A 6,366-nucleotide genomic window follows, 5' to 3' on the forward strand; every position below is an offset into this window, starting at 1 on the left:
GTGAGAGCATGGTAGTGTACAGGCAGGCAGGGTGCAGGAGCTGCTGAGAGTTCTACATCTTCATCCAAAGGAAGCCAGGAACAAACTGAGCATCCTCAGGCAGCTAGGAGGAGTGTCTCCAAGCCCACCCCCAGAGTGACACACTTCCTCCAACAAGGCCACACTTCTAACAGTGCCACTCCCTGGACCACACGTATGCAAACAATCATAGGTACCTTAGATGTTTACTGCACCTATCCATTTTGAAACCCTTCTGAATCTAGTTTCTTGCTTTGTCTCTACTGTATCCTCTGACATCAAGATACCAGTTGTAATGGTTCCATGGGTCATATTAGAAAATATGAATAAGAACAGTTAGTATTACAGATTATTGGAAAGTTCTCATAGAATTTGTTTCTTGCTCTGTCCCAGCCACGTCACTGTGGAGCTTTAGTCTAGGGCTTTTACAAATATTTTCTACTCATGACTTTCCCACCCCTCACTTTTTATTCAACAGTGGGCATCCATGTCTATAAAAGAGGTATACAGTCAAACATTATAAACCACATTTAGGCATACATAGACTACCATCTGATAAAGATGAAAGCTACTTTGCATACTAATGAATGGATGTGTTTGTTTTGTTGTTACTACAGGAAGAATGATTAAGTCCTGGTTGAATAGCTGATATTGAAAGACATAGAATATCTTTGACATTTTTCAGAGTTCACACATCTTTTGGTTTGTAGGAGTCATTGTTGATCATAATTGCCACTTCACAGGATTACACAGCATGAGAGGCATTTTGGGAGCCATATCTCAAGGCAAAAGATTACCTAGCATTCTTTTAAATGAAAACCAAGCGGGCAATGCAAAGTTTTTCAGATTGTCATGGATTTAATTTTTAGTTTATGTGTGTGGGTGTTTGCCTGGATGTATTATGCCATGTACATGTCTGGTGCCCACAGAAGCTAGAAGAGGGCATCAGCTTCCCTGGGGGTAGATAGTTGTGAGTCACCAGGTGGATGCTTAGAAGCGAAACCTGGCTCCTCTGAACAGCAAGTGGTCTAAACCACTGAATAACCTCTTTAGTCCAAATTAGCAAGTTTTCCACCCCAGCATTCTTTTATTTTTTATCCTTTAATCTTTTTTTATTGTCCAGCAGTTATCCTACTCCTGGTCCACCCTATGGCTGTTTCTCACCCTATTCCTCCTCCCCCATCACCAAGAGACCCCTCATCCCCACCCCACCAAACATCCCCACTCCCTGGGTCGTCAAGTCTCCTGAGGGTTAGGTGGATCTTCTCTCACTGAGGCCAGACCAGGCAGTTCCTCTGCTGTATATGCGCCAAGGGCTCAGACCAGCTAATGTATGCTGCCTAATTGGTGGCTCAGTGTCTGAGAGATCTTGGGGGTCCAGGTTAATTAAGACTGCTTGTAGGTTGATGTCAAGGCAATACATGATTGGACAGTAGAGAGTGGGTGGGGACAAAGTTGTTAAGGAAGGAGAAGGAGAAAGCAGGAGATTCAAGAGGAGGCAACATGAAAGCAGATGTGGATGTTTTTCTCGACGCATATATGGATAAAGTTGTTATGAATATTTTATAAGGTTTGAAATTGTACAGGATCATTTGACTCATCTATGTGAGCAAATTATGTCATACCAATTGGATCAGAGTATTTTGGTGTGTTCTTTGATGTGGTGACTTAATAATTGAGTTCAAAGGGTGTAGTGTCGGGACACCCTTGGAGTTGGGATGTGTGTGTGTGTGCAAGGCTTGGCAACAATGCACCAATGGAAAGTGAGTGACAACAACACACCAGGGTGGTTGGGGACCACCTAAGTCAGAAGCAGCCAGGGCGGAGTGGACCGCCTGGGAAGGGAAACTCTGGAGAGTGCGGCTTGCTGATCATGTGACAAAGTCTGTGCTCTCAGCTTCAGGCTGGAGCTGCTCTGAGGAGTGAGACCCCAGGACGATAGCAAAAGAATGGTTATTTACTTTTTAACCACAACAACTGCTGGTCTTCCTATGGGGTCATCCTCCTTCTCAACTTCTTCCAGCCTTTTTCTGATTCAAGCCCTGGGGTCTCCAGCTTCTGTCCATTGGTTGGAGTAAATATCTGCATCTGACTTTTTCAGCTGCTTGTTGGGTCTCTCAGAGTGCAGCCTTGCTAGGCTCCTGTCTGTATGCACACCGTAGCATCAGTGATAGTGCCAGGCCTTGAAGCCTCCTCATGAGCTGGATCCCAATTTGGACCTGTCACTGGGCCTCCTTTCCTTCAGTCTCTTCTCCAGTTTTGTCCCTGCAGTTCTTTTAGACAGAAACAGTTCTGGGTTATCTCTTCAGTTGATGTCCTATCTTTATACAGGAGACAGGCTCTACAAGTTCCCTCTTCCCACTGTAGGGCATTTCATCCAAGGTCCCTCCCTTAAGTCCTTAGCACCTCTCACTTCCCAGGTCTCTGGTACATTCTAGAGGGTCCTCCCCACCTCCCGCTTCCTGAGGTTGCCTGTTTCCATTCTTTCTGCTGGGCCTCAGGGCTTCACTCCTGCTTCCCCTCCCCTACCAACCAAACCCAGCATTCTAACATAACACAATCCAAACTAGTTTGATCTTTATATGCCAAAGAAGAACAATGGAAGCTATTAAGTTTTTGTTTTACATAATTAAATCATGCTCCATAAAGACAGAAGTAACGATGCATTTCCCAGCATGCCGTGCCCATGAGTGTGCACTGGTGTGTTTCAGGCAGTGTTGGTTGCTGGGAAGTCATACTCTTGTCTTCTCTCTCCTAACAAATGAGAAAATTGTGGCTTCAAAGGTTAAGCATATGACCCTCAGTTTCAGGCATGGAATCAAGGCTGAAGTTTGTGTAGTTTGACTTCAGAGGCCAGAATCTTAGCTGTCATCCCACAGAGATGGAGGAACCTTCGTATTAGAGCAAACTCAGATGCAAAGAATGAAGGACAGAGAGAACAAGATAAGTGTCCTAAGGGATCAACGAATAGCAGCTGGCTGCTGAACATTGTCCTGGGGTGATAATAAGGGAAACACTCAGAAGGAGATGGAGTGCGCTCCTAGAGTCTCTGGTTATGACTAATGCTTGATTGTCAAGCACACAGAGTTTACAATCACTGAAGAGACCACGACATGGGGAGGGGACACTGTCTGGAGGCAGCACCTTCAGTGGCTGAGTCTCTGGAATGGACAGAAGAGACAAAGCGGGCTGAGCATCACCAGCCACTGTCTTTGCCTCCCAGCTGCAATGTGACCATCTGCTTCCCGTCCTGTCACAGCCGTGACCACGGCTTCTCTCTTAACTGTGAGCCATTATAAATCCTTCTTTCCCCAAGTTACTCTTGTCATATGTTTTGTTGCAGCAATGAGAAAAATGACTGCACCAGGCACTCTTTGGGGTCCTGCACCCTTTTCAGGGCTGCAGGCTGGAGTCAGGCAGATTATGGTATTGGGGGATAGGTGTGGGCATGACTGATAAACAGCAAATTCTATATAAATGTTCATTTGGAGGACACAGTTTGCCTTATTTTGTATGTACCTTAAACCAGTCTAGATTAGACCCCTTCTCCCTCCCTAATGTTGGGATATATCCAGAGCACAATCAAATAGAGCATCTAAATGTGGTGTCTGTTAAGGAGAAGAACATCTTATTCCACTGTTCAGAGAGGAATATGTGTGCAGGTTGACGCAGGTGTGGGGCTTTGTCAGGCTGCTAGATGCATTGTTCAGAGAGGGGATCATGCAGGTAATGCATTATTAGAAGAGAGAAGTATGCATATGGCCCAGCCCAAGTGGAGTCCCAGGTTGTTAGCTTATTCCTTATGCTTGCCTGCCTTACAGAGATTCTCCCATCTCATCCTGCTCCAAGTGCTGGGGTTACAGATGGGCCTCTATACTACAAAAGTAGCTCGTACTTTTATGTGTTTGCTGGGGATCTGAACTTACGTCCTCTTGCTTATGTAACAGGGACTTTACTGACTAAACCATCTCCCCAGCTCTCAAGTAGTTAATTCTTAGTTTACGAATGTATTCTGAGGGGAAGGGGCCATATAACAATGTGAGAATGACTTCATTTTTACATCACAATTAAAAACATAAACTTTAAACATTTTTGTTTCCTCAACTATTTGAAAGAAACCAATTCTCTCAATAAGAACCAAAGAAACAAAGCAAATTGTAGTTCTTGTGTCTCAGTCTCTCTTCCTCTGCTTGAGGCCAGAGTTCTGCAGCCCCTTTGTTAGATCTTCAGTTTACGCTGATGACTGGGACCATACAAAAAAGGGCATATAAGTCACATGTGAAATATTCTAACTGCTACATTACGATAGTAAAACAAAAACGAATTAATTTAAACAATATCGCTTACATCTAGTTGCTGTAACAAAATGTTGAAGGCGAGTTTATGAAGAAAGATTTATTTGGCTTATGGTCTTGTTACAGTTCCTTCAGGGCAGGGAAGCCAAGGCAGCAGAACCCTGAAGCAGCGGGCACACGTCACATCCCCAGAAGCACAAAGGGAGTGAAGAATGCTGGGACTCTGCTTATTCCTGTGTTATAAAGTTTCCGTCCCAGCCTACTGAATATCCCACTCATAGTGGCTGGGTCTTCCAGAGAACCCCCAGAGGTATCCCCTGAGGCTAACTTAACCTAGATCCCTCCTGAAGGATCTCTTAGCTGAACCTAGACTCTGTCAAGTTGGTAATGCTATCGCAATTAATATATTTTATTTACTATGGTATATTCAAAGTATCATCTCCCCAAGTGGTTCAACATTTTTTAAGGTATGGGGGCTGCTGGAAATATGTGTGCCAGTGTGTATACCATAACTTTAAATATTAATGTAAAGTCGAGTGGAGTAGTGATTGATCAGTGAAGTTGTGACTATAATTAAGACAATTCATAGTGTTTCTATTTTTATGTTAGACTTAGATGAACTGTCGTTAAATAAAGTTTGTGATGCAGTTCCTTGGTTAATACTGGTCACATCTCAGTAGCTGGTGACAAGTTTAGACAGGGTGACTTTGAACCTTCTCTGTGTGCTAGCCTTAAAAACCAGTGGCACTGTGTCTAAATATACCTCTATCATCAGGTATCAAGAGTTGGGAGAGTCATTCTAGAACCTTCTCTAGGTAATATTAAAATAAACCTATGGTTTATGTTTAATTTAAAACTTTACTGTGGGCCCCATCCATCTCAGGCTGATGGTCCCCCGTGGAGCTGAAGAATAAGCAGCTATTTCAGGCCCTGGAGTGATTGACGTCCACAGTTGAAGGTCATTCCCAGGCAGGCTCTGCTTTGGGGGGGGGGGGGTCGTGCTTGCTTGACCTGTTCTCTACAAGTATGATTTTTTTCACAAGGGTGAAGAAAAGCAAACTCCTAAGGAAAATGTCACGGTGAGGCTGAGGCCAGAGCTGAAGAGAGGTGCCAAGCGTGGATGGAAGGGTTACTGCCTCTGGGAGCCAGTCACCCCACACTGCAGGGGACCCCCGTGTGACTATCAAAGCCAGGAGGGGAAAAGGGAACTTTTAAAACAATCCAAGCAGAGAAATTGAGACACAAAGATGCAAGCCTGTGGAAGCACTTCAGCCACTGTGAAATACTACATGGTCAGTACCTCTGCTGACCTCTCTTAGCTATTCCGGAATATTCTAATGAGACACACCCGCAGTGCGTTTAGTATCGCATCTGTCCGTTATTTTGGCCAGCTTTTTGGACATCATCTGATCCCAGTATTTGCCATATTCTTGTAGCCTCTGAAACATAAACTAAAAATATACCCTTTTCCCTGTCTCTAAATCAGTCCTAACTTTACAGCTGCCCCTCCCACCCCCATCTCTAAATCAGTCCTAACTTTACAGCTGGGCTTGCAACTGAACTCGTGTTACAGATTTTCTCTCACTTTCGGGGAGTCCATAATCATATTAAATTTCCCATCTCATGCTAGACTCTGCTTGAACTTGGCTCGCCATTTGAGGAATATACTGATAAATTGAGCTGTGCTCATTTTAATACCGTACAAAGCCATTCTGGGTTTTATAGTGTTCTCTTATCTCCTAATGCATTCTGCCTTCACACACAGCCAGTCTCTCCTCATCGGGAGTTATCTTCATCTTAGAATTTCTGGAGAACGGTTTGTAACAGAGAGTAGAAGGGCAGAGGCTGTGTGGCTGCCCAAAGTCAGTGCCTCCTGGAGCAGGGCTGCCCAGTGGGCGTGGCGGCTTCCTTTTGGAGCTCACCTTGCAGGGGTAAGGCAGGACCTGAGTGATTTGGGGGGGCTTTTGTTTTGTTTTTTCATGCCGCTGTCATTAAGCACTGTCAAAGAAAGCTAAACAAAACAGAAGAGGCTCTTCTTGTCCGGGTTCTGTCC

The sequence above is a fragment of the Micromys minutus genome, assembly GCF_963924665.1.
Source record: "Micromys minutus genome assembly, chromosome: 1".
Lineage (NCBI taxonomy): Eukaryota > Metazoa > Chordata > Mammalia > Rodentia > Muridae > Micromys > Micromys minutus.